Genomic DNA, 22,002 nt, shown 5'->3' on the forward strand with positions numbered 1-22,002 from the left:
GCGCGAGCGTGCGGTTGGGCGACAGCGCCCTCTGGCGGTAAACGGGGTCAAGAGAGCGAGGTCAAAGGTCCACGGGGGGGGGGACGGACAGAAGGAGAATTGGAGGAGGGGGGGGGGAGATCGTCATGTGAAAACCCGTCAAAATAAAATGCGATGACGCCAGACAAGAAGTGGGTGTCGTGTCTTTGTCTCTCTCTTTTCCCTGCCACTTTTTATTGGCATTCTTGCATGCCGTTATTGCTCAGAAACATACTGTATATAATGTCCATTTTTGTAAAATTTCCTTTTTTGTCGAAATGTTTCGGAGAGGAAGAAATAGCCGAGAGATAAAGTAATTCAACAAAAATTAAGTCAGTCCGTGTTTTTATCTTTTTTTATGTCCCCCGAAGGGAGTGGGCCGAATCCCGGATGTACTGCTATACCGGGCCAACCCGTGGCCGGGACGAGGCAAGCCCCTATTCCACAGCCCAAGTTCAAAAATCAGTTTGATAAACTGGCTGTTCAATGAACAGCGTTTCAGATATCACACTGAAAAGAACAGATACTACACATGATCTTAGCCAAAAGGCCGAGAAGCGATAAAGATCAGTATTTTCCACATTACGCAGCCCAAGATAACCTCTCGATCGTGACAGTAAATGAGGACATGACCTTGAACTTTGGCAATTTCTGTTAATATCATGAACAATCTTTCAGTGAGAAATGTTCCCGAGGTCGACTCTGCGCAAGTACCTGCGCCGCACTATATGCAAGCCACAAGATGGCGCCCTTCACAATTGCACTGTGTCTACACTCGACACCGCGCCGGAAGTGATCCCACGTTGTGGGCGTGGCGATATAGCACGCTTCCAAGACCTCGTGACAGTGACAGTGTGCCATTGCTTACACTCTTTACTTTTAACGGCAGAACCCGTGATATATCCGTATTTCACATTCAGGACTTGTGAGAAGAACCTATCGGGTTTTAAACTTGAAAGGCCGTGAGGGTGTGCTTCACGGGATCACGTGTTGAATGTACGTGTGAAAGGATGGTTTACTGTCGGCAGTAAGAGCCAAACGATGCAGTTCCAAAATTATTGAAAATCATCCATGAGGCACGCACTTGCCTTTTGCGCTACGTAGAAGCGCGCACCCGACGGCGCATAATAAAAAGCTGAACATGTCAATACACAATGATGAACCAACACATCATTTGTAAACTTGGAAAGTTTGCAAGCACACACTGCGTGCTGAATATTTGATGAGATGAACGGCCCTTAGAACAATGAAAAGAATGCACGTCTGTTGCGTAAGTTATACGCGTTGCATATTTGACGCGCGTTGCCTGGATTCAGGTTCGAAACACAAACATGTCATTATACAGCACCGCAACGGCCGGCACGGCAGGAGTAAAGAGAAAGGCAGGCTGCAATTTGGAGTCGCAAAGAGACACAAACCGGGCCTCGTCCAGCGGGGTCGGTTCGAAGGCGGGGCCGACGTTTGAAGGAGGAACAAGCAGGTGGGACTTCGGCAAGGCCGAACTGCGGCGTATCGTTCAATATTGGAATGAAACGAAAAGATGGAAGCGATCAAGAACGAATATTAATACAGTTCAGAGAAGTAACTAGAAAGATAAACCTAGAAAATAACACAACATCCGAAGTAGCATGGCACAAAGGGGGCTTTCAATTAAACAGCCATCGACCTGTCTCTTCTTTGAAATAGTGGCGGCCCTGAAAAGAGCCTTTGGGTTCGCGGGGCAAGGGGCCCGTCCTTTCAGTTGGAGACTTTGGCGGTCTTCTTGGGCAAGAGGACCGACTGAATATTGGGGAGCACACCTCCTTGCGCGATGGTTACCCCGCTCATCAGCTTGTTGAGCTCCTCGTCGTTGCGTATGGCAAGTTGCAGGTGACGTGGGTTGATTCTTGTCTTCTTGTTGTCGCGGGCAGCATTACCGGCTAGCTCCAAGATCTCAGCGGTAAGGTACTCCATCACTGCAGCCAGGTAGACAGGGGCACCGGCGCCAACACGTTCGGCGTAGTTTCCCTTGCGCAGGAATCGGTGAACGCGGCCAACGGGAAACTGAAGGCCAGCCCGCGATGACCTGCTCTTGGCCTTGCTTCTGGATTTGCCGCTCTTTCCTCGTCCAGACATCTTGAGAGAAATCAGTGTGCAGATCTGTTCACCGGGTCGCAGTTGCGCTGGAATGGTTGCTCCGGGGCCCGCGACACAAGTTATAGCAGTCCAGTGGATTGGCCGAAGCGTACCAACTAGCCAATCACGTCACGCAGCGGGTCCATCGCACGGTTGGATGAGCCGGAGCCCACAGGCCGGGATAAACACAAAATCAAGTCCATGAACGGGAACCAAAATGTAACAAAGCCAAAAGAAAGAAAGAACAGAGAGAAAAGAAAACCGGGTCCACATGAGTTACCACACCCCTGGGGGGGGGGGGGGGGCTGAAGCCGTCAGAAATACAGTTTGTATATTTTGCGACAGGTCCCTCGCAAGGGGAATGCCCGTTTCACGGTGTCTGGACGTTTACACGAGGCACCCTCTTGGACAATCTGAACAACCGTCTAATATCAAGGTCAGAGCGAGTGCGAAAAAGATCAGGAAAAGTTTTCACCTCAACCCCCCCCATACAAGCACCGTCAAGAGGTAATATCTATTTGCTTGCAGTGTGCGCGATATTCGGAAAAATACCTTTTTAATTACGAGGCACCTGTATTAGACAAAAGGAGACCAAGAACGGGGAAATAATGTACAACAGAATGTCTCAGTGAACCACACCCAACGTCGAAAACAAAAGGGGGAAAAGACTAACGAGGAGCAGAAAAGCAAAGCATCTCTTTCGTGGAGTTGTTTTGGCTCTGAAAAGAGCCGTTTGGTTGGTAGCGGCGGGCTACTTGGAAGTCGTGTACTTGGTGACGGCCTTGGTGCCCTCGCTGACTGCATGCTTGGCAAGCTCTCCCGGCAGGAGCAGGCGAACTGCTGTCTGCACCTCGCGGCTGGTGATGGTCGACTTCTTGTTGTAGTGTGCAAGGCGAGAGGCCTCGGTTGCGATGCGCTCGAAGACGTCATTGACAAAGCTGTTCATGATGCTCATGGCCTTGCTGGAGATGCCCGTGTCGGGGTGCACCTGTTTCATGACTTTATAAATGTAGATGCCGTAGCTCTCCTTGCGACGCCGGTGCCTCTTCTTGTCTGTGCGAGTCGGGGTCTTGGTGTTTCCGGCCTTCTTCTGACCTTTCCCGCTAACTTTAGGAGCCATGCTGGAGCGCTTGAAGTGTGAGAGATCGAGGGATCGAATGAAAAAGCGTCACGGCTACGCCGGCTTTTATCACGGGCGGCGTGGATTCTGAACACGGGCGCATTGTCCACCTTCCCGCCAGTTGAAAAGAGCGCCCCCGGCCACCCAGGCGTGAAGACGCGCATGGCTTGCAAGGGCAAGCTGAAACTTACGGCAAGGGAAACGCTGAAAGCGGTCGGTCGGTCGTTCGTTCGGTCAATAACCGTTCCGTGCAACCGAGTCATCTGTTCTATTTGAATATTTGGTTATTTTCTCCGCCATCCTCTCAAGCGGCTAACGCGGAATTCGTCTGCCAAAGCACAACGCAGCCTTTCGCGTCGCTAACTAAATTGACAAGAGTACCAGTCAGGAAGTCGATCGGACTCCACAAAGGCGAAACAAGGTCGCTTTCAAAGCGAGGGCCGGGGTGAAGCTGTCGGGGAGGGGTCGTCTGATACTGTACGCTCATTCATACCCAAATACGAATAACTACACAAAACGTAAAGGAGAGGGAAGGAAAAGCAGACCAATCACGCCCCGTGTGAAATCGCAATCGGAGAGCCCTTTCAATTTGTTATATTATTGACTCAACTGTGGCCGTTACTCGGTTGTGTTTAATTTCCTCCCGCCCAGCCCCTTCCCCCCCAGACAACTCGAGCAGAATCATTCTCTTTTTGAAGTAGTGGTGGCTCTGATAAGAGCCGTTAGGTTTGGTGGTCGTGGCGCGCCAACACTCAGGCCCGTTCACCGCGAATTCGGCGGGCCAACTGGATGTCCTTGGGCATGATGGTGACCCTCTTTGCGTGGATGGCGCACAGGTTGGTGTCCTCGAACAGGCCCACCAGGTAAGCCTCGCTAGCCTCCTGCAAAGCCATGACGGCAGAACTTTGGAATCGCAGCTCGGTCTTGAAATCCTGTGCAATTTCTCGCACAAGTCTCTGGAAGGGGAGCTTTCGGATCAGCAGTTCGGTGCTCTTCTGGTAGCGACGGATCTCACGGAGGGCAACGGTTCCCGGCCTGGAGCTTGACACAAGTGAGTGCAGGGCACGGCAACCCAGCGTCTCTTAAGCCCGGCAACGGCATCCCGGGCCGAAGGCCTGACAATGGACCGCTTTCCGATTGGATAACTCCAAGGGCGGGCGCAGCGCTTGACTGGTCACATGTACACTGAGGTTAATTTGGGGGGGGGGGACCGCGACCAGAAGGCAAAGTGCACCGACAGCTCTGTGTCAAGAGAAGAAAAAAACCACCCCCAGCACCACCACCGCCCAACCAACCACACACGGCACTTTCACGCTGAGCACAACTCCGCCTACATCGCGGCAACACCCTTCCGCCCGTCACGCGTTCCATCCAGTACTCAACGCTTTCCACCGTCAGGCTCAACGACAGTACACACGGACGCGCATCAGTGAAACAGCAGGGCTGTGGACGTCACTTGGGTATCACGAACACATTACGACAACACGGCTACGTACCGTATTAAACGGAAAACGCGGAGAGGGACGAAATGAACCGCAACGACAAGGAACGGAGAGGGAAACGTACAAAAAGAATCCACGGGAAAACGATCGGGGTCATTGATCGAGCTTAAGGAAGGATGGCAATTATAGCTATTAATTACGAACAGGGTAATCATACAGCAGCTATGCGTGGGAATAAATCTCTTTTGGAAAACTGTCGTGGCTCTGAAGAGAGCCGTTGGTTTTGAAATGGGAATTCGGCGGTCTAGCCCCCAAAGCCGTACAGCGTCCGCCCTTGCCTCTTGAGCGCGTACACCACGTCCATGGCAGTGACAGTCTTCCTCTTGGCGTGTTCGCAGTAGGTGACCGCATCGCGGATGACGTTCTCCAGGAAGACTTTCAGGACTCCACGCGTTTCCTCGTAAATGAGACCGGAGATGCGCTTCACTCCTCCCCGGCGGGCAAGGCGACGAATGGCCGGCTTGGTGATGCCCTGGATGTTGTCACGGAGGACCTTCCGGTGGCGTTTGGCTCACCCGTTGCCCAGTCCTTTGCCTCCCTTGCCTCGTCCAGACATGATGTTCTTGCTCTGTTCAATCGCTAGTGCAAATGATGCGGACGACAAGCCGGCAGAGCAGGTATAACGCCTGCGCGGACGCGGTAGAAGCTGCGCGAGCGTGCGGTTGGGCGACAGCGCCCTCTGGCGGTAAACGGGGTCAAGAGAGCGAGGTCAAAGGTCCACGGGGGGGGGGACGGACAGAAGGAGAATTGGAGGAGGGGGGGGGGGAGATCGTCATGTGAAAACCCGTCAAAATAAAATGCGATGACGCCAGACAAGAAGTGGGTGTCGTGTCTTTGTCTCTCTCTTTTCCCTGCCACTTTTTATTGGCATTCTTGCATGCCGTTATTGCTCAGAAACATACTGTATATAATGTCCATTTTTGTAAAATTTCCTTTTTTGTCGAAATGTTTCGGAGAGGAAGAAATAGCCGAGAGATAAAGTAATTCAACAAAAATTAAGTCAGTCCGTGTTTTTATCTTTTTTTATGTCCCCCGAAGGGAGTGGGCCGAATCCCGGATGTACTGCTATACCGGGCCAACCCGTGGCCGGGACGAGGCAAGCCCCTATTCCACAGCCCAAGTTCAAAAATCAGTTTGATAAACTGGCTGTTCAATGAACAGCGTTTCAGATATCACACTGAAAAGAACAGATACTACACATGATCTTAGCCAAAAGGCCGAGAAGCGATAAAGATCAGTATTTTCCACATTACGCAGCCCAAGATAACCTCTCGATCGTGACAGTAAATGAGGACATGACCTTGAACTTTGGCAATTTCTGTTAATATCATGAACAATCTTTCAGTGAGAAATGTTCCCGAGGTCGACTCTGCGCAAGTACCTGCGCCGCACTATATGCAAGCCACAAGATGGCGCCCTTCACAATTGCACTGTGTCTACACTCGACACCGCGCCGGAAGTGATCCCACGTTGTGGGCGTGGCGATATAGCACGCTTCCAAGACCTCGTGACAGTGACAGTGTGCCATTGCTTACACTCTTTACTTTTAACGGCAGAACCCGTGATATATCCGTATTTCACATTCAGGACTTGTGAGAAGAACCTATCGGGTTTTAAACTTGAAAGGCCGTGAGGGTGTGCTTCACGGGATCACGTGTTGAATGTACGTGTGAAAGGATGGTTTACTGTCGGCAGTAAGAGCCAAACGATGCAGTTCCAAAATTATTGAAAATCATCCATGAGGCACGCACTTGCCTTTTGCGCTACGTAGAAGCGCGCACCCGACGGCGCATAATAAAAAGCTGAACATGTCAATACACAATGATGAACCAACACATCATTTGTAAACTTGGAAAGTTTGCAAGCACACACTGCGTGCTGAATATTTGATGAGATGAACGGCCCTTAGAACAATGAAAAGAATGCACGTCTGTTGCGTAAGTTATACGCGTTGCATATTTGACGCGCGTTGCCTGGATTCAGGTTCGAAACACAAACATGTCATTATACAGCACCGCAACGGCCGGCACGGCAGGAGTAAAGAGAAAGGCAGGCTGCAATTTGGAGTCGCAAAGAGACACAAACCGGGCCTCGTCCAGCGGGGTCGGTTCGAAGGCGGGGCCGACGTTTGAAGGAGGAACAAGCAGGTGGGACTTCGGCAAGGCCGAACTGCGGCGTATCGTTCAATATTGGAATGAAACGAAAAGATGGAAGCGATCAAGAACGAATATTAATACAGTTCAGAGAAGTAACTAGAAAGATAAACCTAGAAAATAACACAACATCCGAAGTAGCATGGCACAAAGGGGGCTTTCAATTAAACAGCCATCGACCTGTCTCTTCTTTGAAATAGTGGCGGCCCTGAAAAGAGCCTTTGGGTTCGCGGGGCAAGGGGCCCGTCCTTTCAGTTGGAGACTTTGGCGGTCTTCTTGGGCAAGAGGACCGACTGAATATTGGGGAGCACACCTCCTTGCGCGATGGTTACCCCGCTCATCAGCTTGTTGAGCTCCTCGTCGTTGCGTATGGCAAGTTGCAGGTGACGTGGGTTGATTCTTGTCTTCTTGTTGTCGCGGGCAGCATTACCGGCTAGCTCCAAGATCTCAGCGGTAAGGTACTCCATCACTGCAGCCAGGTAGACAGGGGCACCGGCGCCAACACGTTCGGCGTAGTTTCCCTTGCGCAGGAATCGGTGAACGCGGCCAACGGGAAACTGAAGGCCAGCCCGCGATGACCTGCTCTTGGCCTTGCTTCTGGATTTGCCGCTCTTTCCTCGTCCAGACATCTTGAGAGAAATCAGTGTGCAGATCTGTTCACCGGGTCGCAGTTGCGCTGGAATGGTTGCTCCGGGGCCCGCGACACAAGTTATAGCAGTCCAGTGGATTGGCCGAAGCGTACCAACTAGCCAATCACGTCACGCAGCGGGTCCATCGCACGGTTGGATGAGCCGGAGCCCACAGGCCGGGATAAACACAAAATCAAGTCCATGAACGGGAACCAAAATGTAACAAAGCCAAAAGAAAGAAAGAACAGAGAGAAAAGAAAACCGGGTCCACATGAGTTACCACACCCCTGGGGGGGGGGGGGGGGCTGAAGCCGTCAGAAATACAGTTTGTATATTTTGCGACAGGTCCCTCGCAAGGGGAATGCCCGTTTCACGGTGTCTGGACGTTTACACGAGGCACCCTCTTGGACAATCTGAACAACCGTCTAATATCAAGGTCAGAGCGAGTGCGAAAAAGATCAGGAAAAGTTTTCACCTCAACCCCCCCCATACAAGCACCGTCAAGAGGTAATATCTATTTGCTTGCAGTGTGCGCGATATTCGGAAAAATACCTTTTTAATTACGAGGCACCTGTATTAGACAAAAGGAGACCAAGAACGGGGAAATAATGTACAACAGAATGTCTCAGTGAACCACACCCAACGTCGAAAACAAAAGGGGGAAAAGACTAACGAGGAGCAGAAAAGCAAAGCATCTCTTTCGTGGAGTTGTTTTGGCTCTGAAAAGAGCCGTTTGGTTGGTAGCGGCGGGCTACTTGGAAGTCGTGTACTTGGTGACGGCCTTGGTGCCCTCGCTGACTGCATGCTTGGCAAGCTCTCCCGGCAGGAGCAGGCGAACTGCTGTCTGCACCTCGCGGCTGGTGATGGTCGACTTCTTGTTGTAGTGTGCAAGGCGAGAGGCCTCGGTTGCGATGCGCTCGAAGACGTCATTGACAAAGCTGTTCATGATGCTCATGGCCTTGCTGGAGATGCCCGTGTCGGGGTGCACCTGTTTCATGACTTTATAAATGTAGATGCCGTAGCTCTCCTTGCGACGCCGGTGCCTCTTCTTGTCTGTGCGAGTCGGGGTCTTGGTGTTTCCGGCCTTCTTCTGACCTTTCCCGCTAACTTTAGGAGCCATGCTGGAGCGCTTGAAGTGTGAGAGATCGAGGGATCGAATGAAAAAGCGTCACGGCTACGCCGGCTTTTATCACGGGCGGCGTGGATTCTGAACACGGGCGCATTGTCCACCTTCCCGCCAGTTGAAAAGAGCGCCCCCGGCCACCCAGGCGTGAAGACGCGCATGGCTTGCAAGGGCAAGCTGAAACTTACGGCAAGGGAAACGCTGAAAGCGGTCGGTCGGTCGTTCGTTCGGTCAATAACCGTTCCGTGCAACCGAGTCATCTGTTCTATTTGAATATTTGGTTATTTTCTCCGCCATCCTCTCAAGCGGCTAACGCGGAATTCGTCTGCCAAAGCACAACGCAGCCTTTCGCGTCGCTAACTAAATTGACAAGAGTACCAGTCAGGAAGTCGATCGGACTCCACAAAGGCGAAACAAGGTCGCTTTCAAAGCGAGGGCCGGGGTGAAGCTGTCGGGGAGGGGTCGTCTGATACTGTACGCTCATTCATACCCAAATACGAATAACTACACAAAACGTAAAGGAGAGGGAAGGAAAAGCAGACCAATCACGCCCCGTGTGAAATCGCAATCGGAGAGCCCTTTCAATTTGTTATATTATTGACTCAACTGTGGCCGTTACTCGGTTGTGTTTAATTTCCTCCCGCCCAGCACCTTTCCCCGCAGACAACTCGAGCAGAATCATTCTCTTTTTGAAGTAGTGGTGGCTCTGATAAGAGCCGTTAGGTTTGGTGGTCGTGGCGCGCCAACACTCAGGCCCGTTCACCGCGAATTCGGCGGGCCAACTGGATGTCCTTGGGCATGATGGTGACCCTCTTTGCGTGGATGGCGCACAGGTTGGTGTCCTCGAACAGGCCCACCAGGTAAGCCTCGCTAGCCTCCTGCAAAGCCATGACGGCAGAACTTTGGAATCGCAGCTCGGTCTTGAAATCCTGTGCAATTTCTCGCACAAGTCTCTGGAAGGGGAGCTTTCGGATCAGCAGTTCGGTGCTCTTCTGGTAGCGACGGATCTCACGGAGGGCAACGGTTCCCGGCCTGGAGCTTGACACAAGTGAGTGCAGGGCACGGCAACCCAGCGTCTCTTAAGCCCGGCAACGGCATCCCGGGCCGAAGGCCTGACAATGGACCGCTTTCCGATTGGATAACTCCAAGGGCGGGCGCAGCGCTTGACTGGTCACATGTACACTGAGGTTAATTTGGGGGGGGGGGACCGCGACCAGAAGGCAAAGTGCACCGACAGCTCTGTGTCAAGAGAAGAAAAAAACCACCCCCAGCACCACCACCGCCCAACCAACCACACACGGCACTTTCACGCTGAGCACAACTCCGCCTACATCGCGGCAACACCCTTCCGCCCGTCACGCGTTCCATCCAGTACTCAACGCTTTCCACCGTCAGGCTCAACGACAGTACACACGGACGCGCATCAGTGAAACAGCAGGGCTGTGGACGTCACTTGGGTATCACGAACACATTACGACAACACGGCTACGTACCGTATTAAACGGAAAACGCGGAGAGGGACGAAATGAACCGCAACGACAAGGAACGGAGAGGGAAACGTACAAAAAGAATCCACGGGAAAACGATCGGGGTCATTGATCGAGCTTAAGGAAGGATGGCAATTATAGCTATTAATTACGAACAGGGTAATCATACAGCAGCTATGCGTGGGAATAAATCTCTTTTGGAAAACTGTCGTGGCTCTGAAGAGAGCCGTTGGTTTTGAAATGGGAATTCGGCGGTCTAGCCCCCAAAGCCGTACAGCGTCCGCCCTTGCCTCTTGAGCGCGTACACCACGTCCATGGCAGTGACAGTCTTCCTCTTGGCGTGTTCGCAGTAGGTGACCGCATCGCGGATGACGTTCTCCAGGAAGACTTTCAGGACTCCACGCGTTTCCTCGTAAATGAGACCGGAGATGCGCTTCACTCCTCCCCGGCGGGCAAGGCGACGAATGGCCGGCTTGGTGATGCCCTGGATGTTGTCACGGAGGACCTTCCGGTGGCGTTTGGCACCCCCCCTTGCCCAGTCCTTTGCCTCCCTTGCCTCGTCCAGACATGATGTTCTTGCTCTGTTCAATCGCTAGTGCAAATGATGCGGACGACAAGCCGGCAGAGCAGGTATAACGCCTGCGCGGACGCGGTAGAAGCTGCGCGAGCGTGCGGTTGGGCGACAGCGCCCTCTGGCGGTAAACGGGGTCAAGAGAGCGAGGTCAAAGGTCCACGGGGGGGGGGACGGACAGAAGGAGAATTGGAGGAGGGGGGGGGGAGATCGTCATGTGAAAACCCGTCAAAATAAAATGCGATGACGCCAGACAAGAAGTGGGTGTCGTGTCTTTGTCTCTCTCTTTTCCCTGCCACTTTTTATTGGCATTCTTGCATGCCGTTATTGCTCAGAAACATACTGTATATAATGTCCATTTTTGTAAAATTTCCTTTTTTGTCGAAATGTTTCGGAGAGGAAGAAATAGCCGAGAGATAAAGTAATTCAACAAAAATTAAGTCAGTCCGTGTTTTTATCTTTTTTTATGTCCCCCGAAGGGAGTGGGCCGAATCCCGGATGTACTGCTATACCGGGCCAACCCGTGGCCGGGACGAGGCAAGCCCCTATTCCACAGCCCAAGTTCAAAAATCAGTTTGATAAACTGGCTGTTCAATGAACAGCGTTTCAGATATCACACTGAAAAGAACAGATACTACACATGATCTTAGCCAAAAGGCCGAGAAGCGATAAAGATCAGTATTTTCCACATTACGCAGCCCAAGATAACCTCTCGATCGTGACAGTAAATGAGGACATGACCTTGAACTTTGGCAATTTCTGTTAATATCATGAACAATCTTTCAGTGAGAAATGTTCCCGAGGTCGACTCTGCGCAAGTACCTGCGCCGCACTATATGCAAGCCACAAGATGGCGCCCTTCACAATTGCACTGTGTCTACACTCGACACCGCGCCGGAAGTGATCCCACGTTGTGGGCGTGGCGATATAGCACGCTTCCAAGACCTCGTGACAGTGACAGTGTGCCATTGCTTACACTCTTTACTTTTAACGGCAGAACCCGTGATATATCCGTATTTCACATTCAGGACTTGTGAGAAGAACCTATCGGGTTTTAAACTTGAAAGGCCGTGAGGGTGTGCTTCACGGGATCACGTGTTGAATGTACGTGTGAAAGGATGGTTTACTGTCGGCAGTAAGAGCCAAACGATGCAGTTCCAAAATTATTGAAAATCATCCATGAGGCACGCACTTGCCTTTTGCGCTACGTAGAAGCGCGCACCCGACGGCGCATAATAAAAAGCTGAACATGTCAATACACAATGATGAACCAACACATCATTTGTAAACTTGGAAAGTTTGCAAGCACACACTGCGTGCTGAATATTTGATGAGATGAACGGCCCTTAGAACAATGAAAAGAATGCACGTCTGTTGCGTAAGTTATACGCGTTGCATATTTGACGCGCGTTGCCTGGATTCAGGTTCGAAACACAAACATGTCATTATACAGCACCGCAACGGCCGGCACGGCAGGAGTAAAGAGAAAGGCAGGCTGCAATTTGGAGTCGCAAAGAGACACAAACCGGGCCTCGTCCAGCGGGGTCGGTTCGAAGGCGGGGCCGACGTTTGAAGGAGGAACAAGCAGGTGGGACTTCGGCAAGGCCGAACTGCGGCGTATCGTTCAATATTGGAATGAAACGAAAAGATGGAAGCGATCAAGAACGAATATTAATACAGTTCAGAGAAGTAACTAGAAAGATAAACCTAGAAAATAACACAACATCCGAAGTAGCATGGCACAAAGGGGGCTTTCAATTAAACAGCCATCGACCTGTCTCTTCTTTGAAATAGTGGCGGCCCTGAAAAGAGCCTTTGGGTTCGCGGGGCAAGGGGCCCGTCCTTTCAGTTGGAGACTTTGGCGGTCTTCTTGGGCAAGAGGACCGACTGAATATTGGGGAGCACACCTCCTTGCGCGATGGTTACCCCGCTCATCAGCTTGTTGAGCTCCTCGTCGTTGCGTATGGCAAGTTGCAGGTGACGTGGGTTGATTCTTGTCTTCTTGTTGTCGCGGGCAGCATTACCGGCTAGCTCCAAGATCTCAGCGGTAAGGTACTCCATCACTGCAGCCAGGTAGACAGGGGCACCGGCGCCAACACGTTCGGCGTAGTTTCCCTTGCGCAGGAATCGGTGAACGCGGCCAACGGGAAACTGAAGGCCAGCCCGCGATGACCTGCTCTTGGCCTTGCTTCTGGATTTGCCGCTCTTTCCTCGTCCAGACATCTTGAGAGAAATCAGTGTGCAGATCTGTTCACCGGGTCGCAGTTGCGCTGGAATGGTTGCTCCGGGGCCCGCGACACAAGTTATAGCAGTCCAGTGGATTGGCCGAAGCGTACCAACTAGCCAATCACGTCACGCAGCGGGTCCATCGCACGGTTGGATGAGCCGGAGCCCACAGGCCGGGATAAACACAAAATCAAGTCCATGAACGGGAACCAAAATGTAACAAAGCCAAAAGAAAGAAAGAACAGAGAGAAAAGAAAACCGGGTCCACATGAGTTACCACACCCCTGGGGGGGGGGGGGGGGCTGAAGCCGTCAGAAATACAGTTTGTATATTTTGCGACAGGTCCCTCGCAAGGGGAATGCCCGTTTCACGGTGTCTGGACGTTTACACGAGGCACCCTCTTGGACAATCTGAACAACCGTCTAATATCAAGGTCAGAGCGAGTGCGAAAAAGATCAGGAAAAGTTTTCACCTCAACCCCCCCCATACAAGCACCGTCAAGAGGTAATATCTATTTGCTTGCAGTGTGCGCGATATTCGGAAAAATACCTTTTTAATTACGAGGCACCTGTATTAGACAAAAGGAGACCAAGAACGGGGAAATAATGTACAACAGAATGTCTCAGTGAACCACACCCAACGTCGAAAACAAAAGGGGGAAAAGACTAACGAGGAGCAGAAAAGCAAAGCATCTCTTTCGTGGAGTTGTTTTGGCTCTGAAAAGAGCCGTTTGGTTGGTAGCGGCGGGCTACTTGGAAGTCGTGTACTTGGTGACGGCCTTGGTGCCCTCGCTGACTGCATGCTTGGCAAGCTCTCCCGGCAGGAGCAGGCGAACTGCTGTCTGCACCTCGCGGCTGGTGATGGTCGACTTCTTGTTGTAGTGTGCAAGGCGAGAGGCCTCGGTTGCGATGCGCTCGAAGACGTCATTGACAAAGCTGTTCATGATGCTCATGGCCTTGCTGGAGATGCCCGTGTCGGGGTGCACCTGTTTCATGACTTTATAAATGTAGATGCCGTAGCTCTCCTTGCGACGCCGGTGCCTCTTCTTGTCTGTGCGAGTCGGGGTCTTGGTGTTTCCGGCCTTCTTCTGACCTTTCCCGCTAACTTTAGGAGCCATGCTGGAGCGCTTGAAGTGTGAGAGATCGAGGGATCGAATGAAAAAGCGTCACGGCTACGCCGGCTTTTATCACGGGCGGCGTGGATTCTGAACACGGGCGCATTGTCCACCTTCCCGCCAGTTGAAAAGAGCGCCCCCGGCCACCCAGGCGTGAAGACGCGCATGGCTTGCAAGGGCAAGCTGAAACTTACGGCAAGGGAAACGCTGAAAGCGGTCGGTCGGTCGTTCGTTCGGTCAATAACCGTTCCGTGCAACCGAGTCATCTGTTCTATTTGAATATTTGGTTATTTTCTCCGCCATCCTCTCAAGCGGCTAACGCGGAATTCGTCTGCCAAAGCACAACGCAGCCTTTCGCGTCGCTAACTAAATTGACAAGAGTACCAGTCAGGAAGTCGATCGGACTCCACAAAGGCGAAACAAGGTCGCTTTCAAAGCGAGGGCCGGGGTGAAGCTGTCGGGGAGGGGTCGTCTGATACTGTACGCTCATTCATACCCAAATACGAATAACTACACAAAACGTAAAGGAGAGGGAAGGAAAAGCAGACCAATCACGCCCCGTGTGAAATCGCAATCGGAGAGCCCTTTCAATTTGTTATATTATTGACTCAACTGTGGCCGTTACTCGGTTGTGTTTAATTTCCTCCCGCCCAGCACCTTTCCCCGCAGACAACTCGAGCAGAATCATTCTCTTTTTGAAGTAGTGGTGGCTCTGATAAGAGCCGTTAGGTTTGGTGGTCGTGGCGCGCCAACACTCAGGCCCGTTCACCGCGAATTCGGCGGGCCAACTGGATGTCCTTGGGCATGATGGTGACCCTCTTTGCGTGGATGGCGCACAGGTTGGTGTCCTCGAACAGGCCCACCAGGTAAGCCTCGCTAGCCTCCTGCAAAGCCATGACGGCAGAACTTTGGAATCGCAGCTCGGTCTTGAAATCCTGTGCAATTTCTCGCACAAGTCTCTGGAAGGGGAGCTTTCGGATCAGCAGTTCGGTGCTCTTCTGGTAGCGACGGATCTCACGGAGGGCAACGGTTCCCGGCCTGGAGCTTGACACAAGTGAGTGCAGGGCACGGCAACCCAGCGTCTCTTAAGCCCGGCAACGGCATCCCGGGCCGAAGGCCTGACAATGGACCGCTTTCCGATTGGATAACTCCAAGGGCGGGCGCAGCGCTTGACTGGTCACATGTACACTGAGGTTAATTTGGGGGGGGGGGACCGCGACCAGAAGGCAAAGTGCACCGACAGCTCTGTGTCAAGAGAAGAAAAAAACCACCCCCAGCACCACCACCGCCCAACCAACCACACACGGCACTTTCACGCTGAGCACAACTCCGCCTACATCGCGGCAACACCCTTCCGCCCGTCACGCGTTCCATCCAGTACTCAACGCTTTCCACCGTCAGGCTCAACGACAGTACACACGGACGCGCATCAGTGAAACAGCAGGGCTGTGGACGTCACTTGGGTATCACGAACACATTACGACAACACGGCTACGTACCGTATTAAACGGAAAACGCGGAGAGGGACGAAATGAACCGCAACGACAAGGAACGGAGAGGGAAACGTACAAAAAGAATCCACGGGAAAACGATCGGGGTCATTGATCGAGCTTAAGGAAGGATGGCAATTATAGCTATTAATTACGAACAGGGTAATCATACAGCAGCTATGCGTGGGAATAAATCTCTTTTGGAAAACTGTCGTGGCTCTGAAGAGAGCCGTTGGTTTTGAAATGGGAATTCGGCGGTCTAGCCCCCAAAGCCGTACAGCGTCCGCCCTTGCCTCTTGAGCGCGTACACCACGTCCATGGCAGTGACAGTCTTCCTCTTGGCGTGTTCGCAGTAGGTGACCGCATCGCGGATGACGTTCTCCAGGAAGACTTTCAGGACTCCACGCGTTTCCTCGTAAATGAGACCGGAGATGCGCTTCACTCCTCCCCGGCGGGCAAGGCGACGAATGGCCGGCTTGGTGATGCCCTGGATGTTGTCACGGAGGACCTTCCGGTGGCGTTTGGCACCCCCCTTGCCCAGTCCTTTGCCTCCCTTGCCTCGTCCAGACATGATGTTCTTGCTCTGTTCAATCGCTAGTGCAAATGATGCGGACGACAAGCCGGCAGAGCAGGTATAACGCCTGCGCGGACGCGGTAGAAGCTGCGCGAGCGTGCGGTTGGGCGACAGCGCCCTCTGGCGGTAAACGGGGTCAAGAGAGCGAGGTCAAAGGTCCACGGGGGGGGGGACGGACAGAAGGAGAATTGGAGGAGGGGGGGGGGAGATCGTCATGTGAAAACCCGTCAAAATAAAATGCGATGACGCCAGACAAGAAGTGGGTGTCGTGTCTTTGTCTCTCTCTTTTCCCTGCCACTTTTTATTGGCATTCTTGCATGCCGTTATTGCTCAGAAACATACTGTATATAATGTCCATTTTTGTAAAATTTCCTTTTTTGTCGAAATGTTTCGGAGAGGAAGAAATAGCCGAGAGATAAAGTAATTCAACAAAAATTAAGTCAGTCCGTGTTTTTATCTTTTTTTATGTCCCCCGAAGGGAGTGGGCCGAATCCCGGATGTACTGCTATACCGGGCCAACCCGTGGCCGGGACGAGGCAAGCCCCTATTCCACAGCCCAAGTTCAAAAATCAGTTTGATAAACTGGCTGTTCAATGAACAGCGTTTCAGATATCACACTGAAAAGAACAGATACTACACATGATCTTAGCCAAAAGGCCGAGAAGCGATAAAGATCAGTATTTTCCACATTACGCAGCCCAAGATAACCTCTCGATCGTGACAGTAAATGAGGACATGACCTTGAACTTTGGCAATTTCTGTTAATATCATGAACAATCTTTCAGTGAGAAATGTTCCCGAGGTCGACTCTGCGCAAGTACCTGCGCCGCACTATATGCAAGCCACAAGATGGCGCCCTTCACAATTGCACTGTGTCTACACTCGACACCGCGCCGGAAGTGATCCCACGTTGTGGGCGTGGCGATATAGCACGCTTCCAAGACCTCGTGACAGTGACAGTGTGCCATTGCTTACACTCTTTACTTTTAACGGCAGAACCCGTGATATATCCGTATTTCACATTCAGGACTTGTGAGAAGAACCTATCGGGTTTTAAACTTGAAAGGCCGTGAGGGTGTGCTTCACGGGATCACGTGTTGAATGTACGTGTGAAAGGATGGTTTACTGTCGGCAGTAAGAGCCAAACGATGCAGTTCCAAAATTATTGAAAATCATCCATGAGGCACGCACTTGCCTTTTGCGCTACGTAGAAGCGCGCACCCGACGGCGCATAATAAAAAGCTGAACATGTCAATACACAATGATGAACCAACACATCATTTGTAAACTTGGAAAGTTTGCAAGCACACACTGCGTGCTGAATATTTGATGAGATGAACGGCCCTTAGAACAATGAAAAGAATGCACGTCTGTTGCGTAAGTTATACGCGTTGCATATTTGACGCGCGTTGCCTGGATTCAGGTTCGAAACACAAACATGTCATTATACAGCACCGCAACGGCCGGCACGGCAGGAGTAAAGAGAAAGGCAGGCTGCAATTTGGAGTCGCAAAGAGACACAAACCGGGCCTCGTCCAGCGGGGTCGGTTCGAAGGCGGGGCCGACGTTTGAAGGAGGAACAAGCAGGTGGGACTTCGGCAAGGCCGAACTGCGGCGTATCGTTCAATATTGGAATGAAACGAAAAGATGGAAGCGATCAAGAACGAATATTAATACAGTTCAGAGAAGTAACTAGAAAGATAAACCTAGAAAATAACACAACATCCGAAGTAGCATGGCACAAAGGGGGCTTTCAATTAAACAGCCATCGACCTGTCTCTTCTTTGAAATAGTGGAGGGCCCTAAAAGAGCCTTTGGGTTCGCGGGGCAAGGGGCCCGTCCTTTCAGTTGGAGACTTTGGCGGTCTTCTTGGGCAAGAGGACCGACTGAATATTGGGGAGCACACCTCCTTGCGCGATGGTTACCCCGCTCATCAGCTTGTTGAGCTCCTCGTCGTTGCGTATGGCAAGTTGCAGGTGACGTGGGTTGATTCTTGTCTTCTTGTTGTCGCGGGCAGCATTACCGGCTAGCTCCAAGATCTCAGCGGTAAGGTACTCCATCACTGCAGCCAGGTAGACAGGGGCACCGGCGCCAACACGTTCGGCGTAGTTTCCCTTGCGCAGGAATCGGTGAACGCGGCCAACGGGAAACTGAAGGCCAGCCCGCGATGACCTGCTCTTGGCCTTGCTTCTGGATTTGCCGCTCTTTCCTCGTCCAGACATCTTGAGAGAAATCAGTGTGCAGATCTGTTCACCGGGTCGCAGTTGCGCTGGAATGGTTGCTCCGGGGCCCGCGACACAAGTTATAGCAGTCCAGTGGATTGGCCGAAGCGTACCAACTAGCCAATCACGTCACGCAGCGGGTCCATCGCACGGTTGGATGAGCCGGAGCCCACAGGCCGGGATAAACACAAAATCAAGTCCATGAACGGGAACCAAAATGTAACAAAGCCAAAAGAAAGAAAGAACAGAGAGAAAAGAAAACCGGGTCCACATGAGTTACCACACCCCTCGGGGGGGGGGGGGGGCTGAAGCCGTCAGAAATACAGTTTGTATATTTTGCGACAGGTCCCTCGCAAGGGGAATGCCCGTTTCACGGTGTCTGGACGTTTACACGAGGCACCCTCTTGGACAATCTGAACAACCGTCTAATATCAAGGTCAGAGCGAGTGCGAAAAAGATCAGGAAAAGTTTTCACCTCAACCCCCCCCATACAAGCACCGTCAAGAGGTAATATCTATTTGCTTGCAGTGGGCGCGAAATTCGGAAAAACACCTTTTTAAATTACGAGGCACCTGTATTAGACAAAAGGAGACCAAGAACGGGGAAATAATGTACAACAGAATGTCTCAGTGAACCACACCCAACGTCGAAAACAAAAGGGGGAAAAGACTAACGAGGAGCAGAAAAGCAAAGCATCTCTTTCGTGGAGTTGTTTTGGCTCTGAAAAGAGCCGTTTGGTTGGTAGCGGCGGGCTACTTGGAAGTCGTGTACTTGGTGACGGCCTTGGTGCCCTCGCTGACTGCATGCTTGGCAAGCTCTCCCGGCAGGAGCAGGCGAACTGCTGTCTGCACCTCGCGGCTGGTGATGGTCGACTTCTTGTTGTAGTGTGCAAGGCGAGAGGCCTCGGTTGCGATGCGCTCGAAGACGTCATTGACAAAGCTGTTCATGATGCTCATGGCCTTGCTGGAGATGCCCGTGTCGGGGTGCACCTGTTTCATGACTTTATAAATGTAGATGCCGTAGCTCTCCTTGCGACGCCGGTGCCTCTTCTTGTCTGTGCGAGTCGGGGTCTTGGTGTTTCCGGCCTTCTTCTGACCTTTCCCGCTAACTTTAGGAGCCATGCTGGAGCGCTTGAAGTGTGAGAGATCGAGGGATCGAATGAAAAAGCGTCACGGCTACGCCGGCTTTTATCACGGGCGGCGTGGATTCTGAACACGGGCGCATTGTCCACCTTCCCGCCAGTTGAAAAGAGCGCCCCCGGCCACCCAGGCGTGAAGACGCGCATGGCTTGCAAGGGCAAGCTGAAACTTACGGCAAGGGAAACGCTGAAAGCGGTCGGTCGGTCGTTCGTTCGGTCAATAACCGTTCCGTGCAACCGAGTCATCTGTTCTATTTGAATATTTGGTTATTTTCTCCGCCATCCTCTCAAGCGGCTAACGCGGAATTCGTCTGCCAAAGCACAACGCAGCCTTTCGCGTCGCTAACTAAATTGACAAGAGTACCAGTCAGGAAGTCGATCGGACTCCACAAAGGCGAAACAAGGTCGCTTTCAAAGCGAGGGCCGGGGTGAAGCTGTCGGGGAGGGGTCGTCTGATACTGTACGCTCATTCATACCCAAATACGAATAACTACACAAAACGTAAAGGAGAGGGAAGGAAAAGCAGACCAATCACGCCCCGTGTGAAATCGCAATCGGAGAGCCCTTTCAATTTGTTATATTATTGACTCAACTGTGGCCGTTACTCGGTTGTGTTTAATTTCCTCCCGCCCAGCACCTTTCCCCGCAGACAACTCGAGCAGAATCATTCTCTTTTTGAAGTAGTGGTGGCTCTGATAAGAGCCGTTAGGTTTGGTGGTCGTGGCGCGCCAACACTCAGGCCCGTTCACCGCGAATTCGGCGGGCCAACTGGATGTCCTTGGGCATGATGGTGACCCTCTTTGCGTGGATGGCGCACAGGTTGGTGTCCTCGAACAGGCCCACCAGGTAAGCCTCGCTAGCCTCCTGCAAAGCCATGACGGCAGAACTTTGGAATCGCAGCTCGGTCTTGAAATCCTGTGCAATTTCTCGCACAAGTCTCTGGAAGGGGAGCTTTCGGATCAGCAGTTCGGTGCTCTTCTGGTAGCGACGGATCTCACGGAGGGCAACGGTTCCCGGCCTGGAGCTTGACACAAGTGAGTGCAGGGCACGGCAACCCAGCGTCTCTTAAGCCCGGCAACGGCATCCCGGGCCGAAGGCCTGACAATGGACCGCTTTCCGATTGGATAACTCCAAGGGCGGGCGCAGCGCTTGACTGGTCACATGTACACTGAGGTTAATTTGGGGGGGGGGGACCGCGACCAGAAGGCAAAGTGCACCGACAGCTCTGTGTCAAGAGAAGAAAAAAACCACCCCCAGCACCACCACCGCCCAACCAACCACACACGGCACTTTCACGCTGAGCACAACTCCGCCTACATCGCGGCAACACCCTTCCGCCCGTCACGCGTTCCATCCAGTACTCAACGCTTTCCACCGTCAGGCTCAACGACAGTACACACGGACGCGCATCAGTGAAACAGCAGGGCTGTGGACGTCACTTGGGTATCACGAACACATTACGACAACACGGCTACGTACCGTATTAAACGGAAAACGCGGAGAGGGACGAAATGAACCGCAACGACAAGGAACGGAGAGGGAAACGTACAAAAAGAATCCACGGGAAAACGATCGGGGTCATTGATCGAGCTTAAGGAAGGATGGCAATTATAGCTATTAATTACGAACAGGGTAATCATACAGCAGCTATGCGTGGGAATAAATCTCTTTTGGAAAACTGTCGTGGCTCTGAAGAGAGCCGTTGGTTTTGAAATGGGAATTCGGCGGTCTAGCCCCCAAAGCCGTACAGCGTCCGCCCTTGCCTCTTGAGCGCGTACACCACGTCCATGGCAGTGACAGTCTTCCTCTTGGCGTGTTCGCAGTAGGTGACCGCATCGCGGATGACGTTCTCCAGGAAGACTTTCAGGACTCCACGCGTTTCCTCGTAAATGAGACCGGAGATGCGCTTCACTCCTCCCCGGCGGGCAAGGCGACGAATGGCCGGCTTGGTGATGCCCTGGATGTTGTCACGGAGGACCTTCCGGTGGCGTTTGGCACCCCCCTTGCCCAGTCCTTTGCCTCCCTTGCCTCGTCCAGACATGATGTTCTTGCTCTGTTCAATCGCTAGTGCAAATGATGCGGACGACAAGCCGGCAGAGCAGGTATAACGCCTGCGCGGACGCGGTAGAAGCTGCGCGAGCGTGCGGTTGGGCGACAGCGCCCTCTGGCGGTAAACGGGGTCAAGAGAGCGAGGTCAAAGGTCCACGGGGGGGGGGACGGACAGAAGGAGAATTGGAGGAGGGGGGGGGGAGATCGTCATGTGAAAACCCGTCAAAATAAAATGCGATGACGCCAGACAAGAAGTGGGTGTCGTGTCTTTGTCTCTCTCTTTTCCCTGCCACTTTTTATTGGCATTCTTGCATGCCGTTATTGCTCAGAAACATACTGTATATAATGTCCATTTTTGTAAAATTTCCTTTTTTGTCGAAATGTTTCGGAGAGGAAGAAATAGCCGAGAGATAAAGTAATTCAACAAAAATTAAGTCAGTCCGTGTTTTTATCTTTTTTTATGTCCCCCGA

At 52.2% G+C, this 22,002-nt stretch overlaps 4 non-coding genes across 4 annotated transcripts; all 4 read right to left on the reverse strand.

Moving 5' to 3' along the window:
• Positions 1-387: 387 nt before the first annotated feature.
• LOC147795171 (U2 spliceosomal RNA) lies at positions 388-580 on the reverse strand. The gene has a single exon (XR_015424086.1). It is a non-coding gene; the product is annotated as a U2 spliceosomal RNA (small nuclear RNA).
• Positions 581-5,791: 5,211 nt separating this feature from the next.
• On the reverse strand, positions 5,792-5,984 carry LOC147795172 (U2 spliceosomal RNA). Its single transcript, XR_015424090.1, has one exon. It is a non-coding gene; the product is annotated as a U2 spliceosomal RNA (small nuclear RNA).
• A 5,211-nt stretch (positions 5,985-11,195) lies between these two features.
• Positions 11,196-11,388, reverse strand: LOC147795173 (U2 spliceosomal RNA). The gene has a single exon (XR_015424091.1). It is a non-coding gene; the product is annotated as a U2 spliceosomal RNA (small nuclear RNA).
• A 5,210-nt stretch (positions 11,389-16,598) lies between these two features.
• On the reverse strand, positions 16,599-16,791 carry LOC147795174 (U2 spliceosomal RNA). The gene has a single exon (XR_015424092.1). It is a non-coding gene; the product is annotated as a U2 spliceosomal RNA (small nuclear RNA).
• Positions 16,792-22,002: the final 5,211 nt, after the last annotated feature.

The sequence above is a fragment of the Acanthaster planci genome, unplaced genomic scaffold (assembly GCF_054643075.1).
Source record: "Acanthaster planci isolate LZ-2023a unplaced genomic scaffold, COTS_SCS Contig139, whole genome shotgun sequence".
Classification (NCBI taxonomy): Eukaryota; Metazoa; Echinodermata; class Asteroidea; order Valvatida; family Acanthasteridae; genus Acanthaster; species Acanthaster planci.